This window comes from Aulonocara stuartgranti, assembly GCF_965226115.1.
Source record: "Aulonocara stuartgranti genome assembly, chromosome: 4".
Lineage (NCBI taxonomy): Eukaryota > Metazoa > Chordata > Actinopteri > Cichliformes > Cichlidae > Aulonocara > Aulonocara stuartgranti.
This window is the reverse complement of record NC_138942.1, coordinates 37,027,369-37,039,622: the sequence shown is the minus strand read 5'-3', so window position 1 is coordinate 37,039,622 and position 12,254 is coordinate 37,027,369. Positions and strand designations below refer to the sequence as shown.

Sequence of the window (12,254 nt, the reverse complement as noted above, 5' to 3'; positions counted from 1 at the left end):
CTGAAAGCGCTATAAAATATTATTACTGTAAACAGTTGCAAAGTATTTTTCTCCATGATTGTAATTGGCTTGGGAGAAATTCACTTATAGGGGACACTGATCACATGAGAAGTCCTCAGTCTAAAAGGATTGCAGCGAGTCAATCCGGTCCAAAAAGAAAAAACAAGGAATTGTTTTCCTTTTAAAATGATGACGTCATCTTGCTGGTGATGGAGGCTCGAATAGGTCGCGCGTGAGACTCGATTATCAGCAACATCTGGTATGAATGTGTGTGAATGAATGCATGTGACTGGACTGTGATGGACGGACTGAAAGTTTTGACTGACTTGACACTGAGACAATGACTGCACCAACTTTAGGATTAGTAAATGCCAACAAACAATTCACCCAGCCGGCAAGAGAAGGGTGGATGCTTCGCTTTGTTTTGTTTTGTTCTTGCAGGAGCAGGAGGATAAGAGAGACTGGAGGAGGAGACTGTAGCTTCACAGGCGAGTGTGGAACTGAGATTTAAACCGTTGGTTGTTAATTTTGAGTTACTGATGTTTGCATTAAGAAAAACTGTGCTATAGTAGCTTCGTTTTGATTAAGGTATCATGTTATATTATTGGGAATGCCAAATGATACAGTGGAAAAAACTTTTGATATCACTCATGACTGGAATATGTTACTATTGACCATAGAAGGTCACTGTAAAAAAAGTCAGTTAAAGTTTATAGAGGAAGATCGCCAAAACCTTAACAATGTTTATGAATAACAGGGGAATGGTAGACTTGCCATATTCAAAATAGAGATATGCCAATTTTGTATGAAGCACATGACTGATAACTGTTCTGTCCTGAGCTTTTGTTTTTTATAGCACCCACTTGACCACACCAACAGTTTTCACACCAAAGGAGGGGAATTGCAAATATTGGAGGGAGGAATACTAATAAAAGTGGAAGTTGAGTTTGAACATGAAACACTGGTGATATGAAAATTTCCATGAGTTTATTTGTGTGTTTAATAATTTAGCTATGGTAAGACTTAAGCTTATAATGTGTTAGACTTAGAAATGGTTCATTAATCTTTGATTTCTTCTACACACACATAGATTATGATTAGAATAAGTCCGGAATATAACATTTTGAACCAAAATTTGAATCATTAGAAGAACAATGGATAACAATATTAGATTATCAAGGCTAGGGAGAGAGGTGTTTTGGTTTTCTGTCTCTTGCAGAGAAAGGAACAGACACCAGACGGGGACACGGAGTTATGAGGACCCCTAACAGCAGAGACAGATGTAGGGACTGCCGAGACAGCAACTGGGGTCAAGTGTCATGACGTTTGGGCTCCTTGAGAAGATGGATCCCATGAACACAGCAATAACCATGAAGGGGTTGGCAGAAACCAGGAACACCAGACCAACGAGGTTCGAGAGGCTCTTGGCAAAAAGGGGGACACGGCGGTGACCACAAACCCATAGATCTTTGTTTGAAATCGGGGCAGAATAATCCCCAGAACTGTGCAACGACTAAAGGGTGGTCTAACCCCGGAGGTCGAAGGAAGAAGCTGAGAATCACCCAACTGGAAGATATTGGTAGCTGCAGCAATAAAAATAAAGCTGTGGGAAAATTGGGGAGTGATGGGAGAGTCATCTGTAACTGATGGTATGGTTGTAAATCTAACTTTGCTTGCATCTGAACTGCGTAAACACAGAGGTCATCACACATATGGTCCACCCGTTAAAGGGGGACAGAGGGCCTCAGGACCAAGGAGACGTGGACATTGCAACATTAGAGTGTATGTTGTAAGTGATCTCTTTGAGAAAAGAGATCAAAGGGGGAATGTTGAGATTATTCTGTTATCATATGTTACCTTATATATGTAATCAAAGTAGTTGAATTATGATACTGCTGTAGATCATATTATACCCTTTAATATAGAGTGTGTGATCAGTATGTAGTTTAGTCCTCATTATACTTTTGAGTTAAAAGAACATAATCATTTTGTAGTTCATTAGATAAGTGTGCATCACTCTGTATCCTTGATCGGCTGTGAATGTCTTATACTGTTTTCTTGACATGCTTTACTGCTGAATCATCAAGAGAAGGTTGTAAGCAGGAGACTCTGTGTCTAGGGAGATAGACAACATTCCATACCCCCACCTTTGCAGGGAGCAGAGAAGACAGGGAGCCGAGGTCATAATTTAGGCGCCGTAAGAGAGAAAGAATGTGAATGTTTAGGCTTTTACGACTAGGTGGGGGCCACTAGAGAGTATAAAAAGCTGAGCAACCCGTCACCATTTTGAGACATGCTGCTGACCCTCTGCAGGCATCTCTCCCGTCCGGACGTTGTAATGCTCTTATGTGTTGAATTGTATGGAAATAAATGATTGTTGATTGAGCATTTATACACCGAGTATTGTCCTTCCTTCAGCCCAAAGATTCAAAGAATTGGGAGATTTCAACACTATAAATAAAGGAGAAAAAGTCCGTTTAGTTTCATTTCCTAGAGCTCAGAGTTACACTTCACATTCCTGCAGTCACATCAGAATCAGATCAGAATCAGAAACTTTATTGTCATTGTCATGAGAACAACGAAATGAAGAATGGTCCCCGATCATTGCATCATCCCTAGCAATATCAAAATATAAATAAAACAATAAAATTCAATAAATAAAATAGATAGAATACTTAAAATACTAATAAGATATAACAGTAAAACATTCACATACATTCCCACACACATGCTTCAGACCGTGCATAGATTAACACAAGAGTGGCGTGATGGACATTTTTTTGTAGTATTCAGATGTGTTATTGCAGTTGGATAACAGCTGTGTTTGAGTCTATTAGTCCTTGCTCTGATTGCCCTGTACCGTCTGCCTGAGGGCAACAGTTCGAACAGGGAGTGGCCAGGATGTGAGGTGTCTTTTATGATGTTTTGGGCCTTTTTAAAACAGTGGGCGTTGTGTAGAACTTCCAGTGTGGGGAGAGGGCAGCCAGTGATCTTTTGGGCGGTGTTAATGATCCCTTGGAGTGCTTTCCTCTGAGCCCCTGTGCAGCTAGTGTACCAGATGCATATGCAGTAAGTTAGAACACTCTCAATGGTGGCTCTGTAGAAGGACACCAGCAGTCTCTGTGTGATGTTATTCCTCCTGAGAAGGAAGTACAGTCTCTGTTGGGCCTTTTCCAGCAGCTCGGAGGTGTTCACACTCCAGGAAAGGTTCTCCTCTATATTGACTCCCAGGAAGCGGAAGCTTGCCACCCTTTCTACACAGTCCCCATTTATGAATAGTGGTTGGATCTCTGCCTTTTTCCTTCTGAAGTCTATTATGAGTTCTTTGGTTTTTGAAGTGTTGAGGAGGAGGTTATTGGCCTTACACCATGACGTCAGCTGCTCCACCTCGTCTCTGTACGTAGACTCGTCTCCCTTGGAAATGAGCCCCACCACTGTGGTGTCATCTGCAAATTTCACAAAGATGTTGCTGTGGTGGCGAGGAGTGCAGTCGTGTGTGTAGAGAGAGTAGAGCAGTGGACTGAGCACACAGCCCTGGGGTGAGCCAGTGCTGAGACTCAGGGCTGAGGATGTGTGATGGCCAACTCTGACTCTCTGTCTACGGCCCGAGAGGAAGCTATTGATCCACATGCAGGTGCTGTATGGAAGCCCCAGGTCTTGTAGCTTGGCCACCAGTTTGTGTGGAAGGATGGTGTTAAAAGCTGAGCAGTAATCCACGAAGAGCATCCGCACATAGCTACCATGCTCTTCCAGGTGAGTTAATGCAGCATGGAGTGCTGTGGCTACAGCGTCTTCCGTGGACCGGTTTGCTCTGTAGGCAAACTGGTGTGGATCCAGGCTGCGGGGCAGGGCTGCTGTGATGTGTCTGCGGACCAGCTTCTCAAAGCATTTCATTACCACTGGGGTGAGTGCCACCGGTCTGTAGTCATTCAGGCCGGTGATGTGGGGCTTCTTAGGCAAGGGGACTATGGTGGAGGACTTCAGGCAGAGTGGGACAGTCGCCTGTGCGAGGGATTTGTTGAAAATCCTGGTGAAGATCCCAGCCAGCTGTCCTGCACAATCCCTCAATATTCGACCTGGCACACCATCAGGACCCGCCGCCTTCCTCGGGTTAACAGCCTGCAGCATGCGCCTCACCTCGTGCTCTTCCAGGGTGAGGGTGGTGCTGCTATGGGTGGCGTGTTGCTGCTGTGGCTCCAATACCTCCGGTACCCTGGTCTCAAAGCGGGCAAAGAAGATATTCAGCTCCTCTGCCAGCTCCAGGTCACCGTCCGCAGCTCCGAGATTGATCTTATAGTTGGTTAGGTGCTGGATGCCTTGCCACACCTGCCGGCTGGTATTACTCTTCAAATGGTCCTCGATCCTCCTCCTATAGTCCCCCTTTGCCTCTCTGATGCCTCTCTTCAGGTTGGATCGGGCTGTGGTGTAGTAATCCCTGTTGCCAGACCTGAACGCAATGTTCCTCTCCTTCAGCAGCTGCCCAAACTAAAGCTTCACTTTGGTCCAACATCTACATGTTAACATGAAACACAGACAGACTCAGAACATCTGGAACATCTGCACTTTGACCCAAACTGTTATAGCAGGATATTTTCTGCATATTTCTTATGTTGGACCTGTTTGAACTGTAAACGACCTGTAATCATCTGTAAATGGTGTGAGACACACTGAGGCCACCTACAGGGCAGCTGGGGAACAGCAGGGATCTGAAATCATATGAGACGTTAGTGAGTGAGAAGAACAAACGGACTTAAGATGGCTCGAAGTGATCAAAGTTGATCTAAAACAGAAGATAAATCCACTGATTCTTTGTAAAGTTCATCTGCTGCTCACATGAATCCATGAAAGATTTATTTCACTGAATGTTTCTTCAAAGCTCATTTCAACCTGTTGAAGTCATGAATGAAAGTGCAGACTGAGAGTGGATCACATGATGTTTGAGGTGTGTCATGTGACATGTTCAGTATTGTCACACATGTCTAGATTGTCCCTGATATCATAACTGCTCAAACACTGATGATTATATTTGAAGAATTATTCCTGATGGCAGCAAAGTTTGAATGGAGCTCTCTGTCTGTGCTGATTTGTCGCCCTCTGGAGGTCAAAGCACAAACCTACAGGGCAGGTGAGGAACAGCAGGGATCTTAAATCATACGAGACGTTAGTGAGAAGAACAAACGGACTTAAGATGGCTCGAAGTGATCAAAGTTGATCTAAAACAGAAGATAAATCCAAAGCAGCATCAGATGAATGTTACCATTTCCAGTTACGGCGCCCTTCATCTAATATGGAAATGTGTTGTTGTTTTTTTTAGCCGTGTTGTTGTTCTTCCTATTGTGTTTAGGCCAGAGATGCTCTTCAAACAGCTGACAGACATGACCACATTACAAGAACATGGTGTGAGTCCGATTTGATATTCCAGTCAACGCTGAGAGACCTTAACCAGGAAGTCAGAGGTCAGCTGATGCTGCGAGCAGGAAGTGAACCAAGGGAAAGGTCCACTCTACTCAATCTCAAAGAAAATATGCTGGTATTTGTTGATGTTGATGGTACAATAAAAATATATAATATAATAAATAATAAAATATCATGTGATGATGAGATGTGTTGTTGGTGTTTGTATTTTCTGTAAATGTCTTTTTTAATGTAAATGCTTTGTTCCAGACGGACAGGGAATCAGTTGCTGTACGATGACATCATCTTCATGTTGACGAGGAGGGCGAGAAAAACTAGTTTAGTCCTGCAGATGGCGATCTTGCACCGTGTTCAGAGAGCCGACACTGATGGTGCTGCTCTACTCAGCTTACTTTAGCCTGGGTTGGACTCTATATGAGCAGCTTCCACTCTGGTTTCACTCTTAAACACACTTGTTTGATTTCACTTGTAAAAGTTGAAGAATAAATATTTTATTACAAAATTATTTGTTGATGCATTTTTTTAGGGTCAAATATCTTGTTTGATTTGAGGAATGAACTGTTAGGGTGGAAAAAGTGAATCAGGTTAAAATAGTGGTGCTTTATATCAGTGAAGATGTATAATGTAATTTAAAATGTTGATGATGGGTTGTAGTGGGCTTGTACTTACAAAACTGCCTCATTTTATTGGAACGATCCACAGTTGCATCCATTCACGGATGACATCTGACATCATTTGACATCTGGTCTGAACACGTTTGTACACAAGATGCCTCAGTTCTGGATGTTCCCACAGACTCCTCTGTGCACCTAAAGAAAAGGTCAAGGGTCAGCAGCACATGTAGTTGGGACAAGTCTTCATTTACAAACAACAGTCGCATAAACTACACAATGATTTTCCTCCAATGACAACTTTTCACTTGCAGAAATGGTCCTGTGTGATTTCCAGGCTGTGATATAAAAACTAGTTCCTAATGGCAGCGACTCACTCAGTAAACATGTGTTTCCTTCACCAACCTCACACACAGATCCAATAAGATCAGGAAGTGGGCAGTATAGTACAATATGTGTTATTCTGTGCTGCACTGCCCAAACTAAAGATCTGCTGAAGTGTTGGAAATGATCCAGATGTTTATTTTGGACGATACAGCAGAAGATCAGACATGAAAGTGGAGATAACACAGAAGACCTGCAGCAAAGGTCAGAGGTCAGACTGGGCCCTGGATTCAACAATGAGCCAATGATCATCAAGCAGTGACTAAAGCAGAGCCCTGACGTTCTGACATTCATCACACAGTCAGAACAAATGTCTGCTGATGACTTCATCTCATGAAACGACTGATAGATGTCAGTTCATTGATCAGCTGAGCTGCTGATCTTCATCGTCACAGAAACATTCAGCTTGTTTCAATCAGTAAATAACTCCCACTACTCCCAGTTTGAACTGTTCCCACTCAAAATGCTGTGAGAACAATGATCATTGTAGAACTTCACAAACATCACGTGTTGTTTTCCACATGTAAGATCAGCAAACACACAGAAACTTCCTGTTGCCACACGGCCTCTAAAATCTCTTCCACGCTTTCTGTCTGAAGTCCACTCTCTGTGTCGGATCCACAGGAAACAACATGGTTTTCAATGTGTCTCCTTCCAAAAAGTCCAACCAATGAACAAATGTGTGTATTTGTGGAGGCCGAACAAAAGCATGACACATTCCTCTGTTTCTATAAACTGGAGTCAAACACAAACATGAAGAGTTTCACTGACAGACTCCAAAATGCCCCCACAGTGGATCAAAGGGAAATCCTACAGTGTGGCCAGAGACTCTTAATGGCTCCAACATCAACACATCCACAATGTTGGATCCAGTTCTGCCTCACAGAGTTACTAAGACACACCCTCTGCCAGCATCACAACAGCTCCACCTGCTCCACCTGCCTCCTCAGCATCTGTACACCTGAAGAGAAAAGAAAGGCTCCAACAGCTCAAATCTACAAAGGATTCATGAAGTTTCATCCAACAATAACATGTTTGCCTTCCACAGTGTGCTGTTAGACACCACTGTACCTCTGCCATTTCAAAAAGAGCAGCTTGGGAACATTTTGGCTCCAAACACTTTGTGTTTAAGTTCTTTGTTTTCTTTGTGAAGCCGACAACATCTGGAGCTTTGTGACTCATAGAAACATCATTTTGTTCTTTAGATGACAGCAGATTGGGACTGAATAATCAAGCACTATCAAACCAATAAAGACAAACATGCTGATTTTACAGGAACTTTGTTGGAGAAGCTGCAAAGACATGAAACTGGTGGAGATCCCAAACCAGTTGATAGTGCTGGTTATTCCAAATAAAGCTGTTTCCCTTTGAGATGAAATGACTTTGTGTCCTGATATATAATAAAGATGTTGTTGTTTTTGAGCCCCTGTATTAAAAGTAGTTTAAAGTCAGCTTGAGTTTGATGTCTTTATGTCAAAGCTGCTCATGATGTTGAGCTGCTGATGGAATAAAAACAATATAAAAGCATGTAGTCCAGACTTAAATGCAGCCTGTTGTTAGCTGAGGTCCACACACAGTGTTTGACAGTGTAAAGTGTGTGAAAGGGCTGCTGGTGGAGCTCACTAGGATGAGCAGGTGACCACGAGGTGGAGAGCAGCTGGCCTGGCTTTGACCCGGGCCACGCCCCCTTTCTCTCTGCTTTGCTGTCACTTATCTTCACTGCTCTGTCCAATAAAGCTGAAAAAGGCCCCGAATCAAAGAAATCTGCTGCAGCCTCTGAAACGTCTTCTGTTTCCTTCCCGACGGCTTTTTCACCGTCAGCCCATCAGACAGTCCAGCAGCATTTATGATGATGTCATGATGTTGAAGAGGCTGCTACGGTGGCCTCCCATGACCCCCAGCCTCATCACAGCTGAGATGCAGACATTTGAAAACATTCAGCAGACAACTGAATAACAGTCCAACACAACAGTCTGTGTGCAGACACACACTGACCTTTCATATAGTCAAACACAGCTGGTTGAGTCATTTCTCTGTGAGTCTAAAGTGAATCTAGTATTTGAAAGTCCACTTCCTGTATTTGTTGTTGAAGACTTCTTCAGCTTCTTCTCAAGGACATCAGCTGCTTGTTTGGCAGCAGAGGCAGTTAAGAAGCTTCCTGAAAAACACTGAACAGTGAGTTCACTGTGGCATATGACAGATTCAGCTTTCTGTGTGCAAATGTGTCTGTGTCGACCTTTCAAATGCTGTTGAATCCAAAACATCAGCGGCTCCTCGGCTGCTCACTTCATGCACTTCTGTCTGTGTGACAGTCCAATGACATCACAGCTGTTTCCAGCCCCAGTGTCTCAGGACTGGACACCTTTAAACATGTCGAGGATCAAACAGCGTCCAGCTAAACACACATGAAACTATCAGAGCTGACAATCATTCCAATAACATCTAATGGTTCATGTATGTAGACACAGGACTACAAGGAAATGGCTCTCAGCATCTGGCTGTGGGAACACATGAGTCCCTGTTTGTGTTCAGATTGTGTGCATGTTTTAGACGTGTGTCACATGTAGAAACACAACAATCCCACAATGACACACAGATGTGTTTGACACAGCTGTGCAGCTGTAAGTTGTTTCTAATGATTCATTGAAGCTCTTCTAACATTCTGGAGACGATCAGTACATGAATCTGTTCAACACGACAACAATTTGACTTCAGTGTGAACGTTTGCATTAAATAACCTTCTTCATCCAGCTGACAGCATCTTCATCCTATGATGTGAACAGTTCCTCCTGTTGATGACAAACCTCTGACAGGATCTGCTTGAGGAGCTTTTTCATGTGCAGCTCTCTGAGCTCAGGGCTGAGCTGCTGTTTCATCTTTAAGAGCTGCTGCCTCCTCGCCGGACTTGTTCTCCTCTTCTTCTCCTAATGACACCATTTCTGCTTCATATTAAATTCAATAAAGATGCTGACATGTATCTGTAGCAACAACATCATTGAATCTAGAACAACTGGAGCCAAACCAGTGGCTCTGCTGGGATCACTGGTGAGCCAACACTTCCTTGTTGATGCAGATTTCAGGGCTTCCTTTTGCTCCTCCGTTATAACTGTTCTCTCTTCTCAACACATGATGACACAAAGGAATCAGCAGTGACAAAGATGATGCTGAAGAGAAGCACACACTTCACACATATAACAGACCAGTGCAGTTACACACACCTCTGCTCGACATCAGGCCTCAAACAAAGACACAAAACACTAACTTGACTCTAAACAGAAGAAACGAGCAGCTGTTTCTGTTCTGTGCTTATTTATATTTGACACACATGCTTCTCTTTGTGCAAACACACATCGCACTATAAGGGTAACCTCGCACACAATGATTGGACAGCACAGTGATGATGCTGGGAGATCCTATACGCAGCAACACAGAAACACTGAGAACTTTAAACAATGATGGAAAGTGTTATAAATGACTTGTTGGCCTCTGATCTGTCACAAACAGCTGAAACGTGTCTCTCATGAGTCACATGAAGGTTTTTGACAGAAAGGACAAAAAGTAGCTGCAGTCAGTTTGTGTCATTTTTATATTTATTCATCTGGGAGAAAAATCTGAGGGACATTAAAATGTGTTTTCAACAGAGACAAGAACATGAATATAACAGAACAGGTAAATGAAGATGTTTCAAGTAAACAGCTGGACTGATCAGGTCCAAACACAGAGTGATAAACTTGTCAAACAGCTGTCATATCTTTATATAGAAGCTCTTTATAAATGCTGCTCACTGCAGTCTGTTTACTAATAATGTCAAAGTGTTAGAAACACAGAAACATCAGAATGGTCTTTGTTCACAGAAACCTGTCTGGGATCCTTTGTTGTTCTTTTGATGCAGAGTTACATTATAAATATAAAGAGTTATTTCAGAGTCTCATCAGTTTTCCTGCATGTCTTTATTTAACACATCAGCAGGGCTGAAGCTCTCATGTTAAACACACACTGATCTATGGACACGTTCATGTGTTTCTAACAGAACCAGGCTGTTATCAGCCTGCACTAACATTATGTCACACACACTGAATGTAACAGTGACAGTTTACATCATCACACAATCAGCTGTGATTGTTTCACTGTCATCAAACGAGTCAACAGGAAGTAGAATCAATAGAAACCAATCATTTACTGACAGCATGTCTGATGGAAATAAGTGCAGATTATGTATGAAGTCTAACTGCACACAGTAACTGTGTTACAATAAGGACTTAACAGCGCCCTCTGCTGGAGTGTTTCAGTACTGCGTTAACTACAATACACCACCTCCTCCTCACACCACCTGCTACAGCTCTACTCTTCTATGACTACAGTCATCCACAGCACTGATGTGAGGTCACATGGTTCATATGTAAGGAGCACAGCTGACCTCAGGTCAGTTTAATGACTGTGAGCAGCAGCTGTGTTATTGTCACTGTGACAGGGAGACACTCTCAGACACAGCGCTCATGTCAGCTTGTTCTCATGCAGGAGGATCAGGAGCTCCATGTTTGTCTTTCTGTTTGAATCATGATGTGTTTGTGCCATCAGAGTCTGTCATGAGTACTCAGGGTTTCACAGCAGCTCTTCTGGATGCTGACGAGGACTCCAACCTCATGTTTCACCTCTCTGAGCTTCTGATGTCTGTGAACACTCGTGTTTCTTCTCTGGGCTCATCTGGACAAAAACACCTTTCTGTGTTTGGCTGCAGCCTCATTCTGACTGACAGGAAGTGTGTTATCCATGAGCTGCACTTCTGTGAGGAAGTTTCCTGCTGTGTTTCCTGTCTGTGGACAAACACGAGTGTTCCAGCTGAGGACTTGGTTCCTTCCACCTGTCCATACAGGACATCACGCTGTCTGCAGCTCTGTAAATGCAGCTCCAGGTCCTTCCACGTGCTGCTCTGTATTTGTGCAGTTTGTAGTGTGTCCTGGGAAACGTAGCACACATGGTGTTCTTCTGCTGTTTCCTCCTTTCACTGAGTGTGAAACACTGACGCTGTGCTGTTGTTCACAGAGGGGAGCTGATTCTAGCTGCAGCTGGACTCTGTCATCTAACTGAATGTGTTGGTGCTGATCACGGGGCTCTGAGGGGGGAGCAGCAGGAGGACTCTGGATGCTGACGTCAGTGTATCTGTGGAAGCTCCCACAGCGTGTCTGTCATTCAATATTGTGCTGTATATTGTATCTATGCAAAGATGAACAGACTGTGTGTTCACTGGTCTCTGTGCTGCAGCTCTGATGTCATCATCACTCCCTCCTCCACCCTCAGCAGTCCCAGCATGCTGCTGTGGTGCACCCCACCCTCACTCTACACCTGAGCCACAGACCACACCCTCCACCTCAATATACACCACAGTTTTCTCTGCTGTGGAAATGAGATCAGGAGGAAATCATCATTATTATTATTTAATAAACGCTCACATTAATGTGGGCTTATTTGTTTCATATTAGAAACATTAGTTGAGTGTTTTTAGTATAAAATGGTCAAAGTCCCTCTTTTTGCTCCTCCCCTCACCTGTGGATGGGCGGTGCTGTTACCGTGGTGACAGCTTGGATGTGTTTCAGTCCTGCCTGGTTATCACTGCAGGAATCTTTCACATTTATTACAGGTAATAACTCTGATTTTTCTGTGTATTATGAACCAAATGTATCCTGATACACACAGAGATGGATGAGCAGAGGTTTTTTTTTGCAGTTTATGTAGTTACTATGGACTTAATGCATACATATTATTAAAATTAGGGCTATAACAGTTGTATTGATGTATAGCAACTTGAAATGCTCCCACAAATGGCTCCACAGCATGTAAAAATAT

The 12,254-nt window shown here is 43.2% G+C and overlaps 2 protein-coding genes across 2 annotated transcripts in view; both read right to left on the bottom strand.

The window, feature by feature from the left end:
* LOC309704942 (protein NLRC3-like) overlaps positions 1–12,254 on the bottom strand; it is a 101,332-nt gene that overhangs the window by 27,853 nt on the left and 61,225 nt on the right. The window lies entirely within an intron of this gene.
* Positions 12,108–12,254, bottom strand: part of LOC309705014 (protein NLRC3-like) — a 17,966-nt gene continuing 17,819 nt past the window's right edge. Inside the window, exon 10 of the mRNA XM_082530608.1 lies at positions 12,108–12,254. This exon is cut by the window's right edge and continues 780 nt beyond it. The gene's annotated coding sequence lies outside the window, so the exon portion shown is untranslated.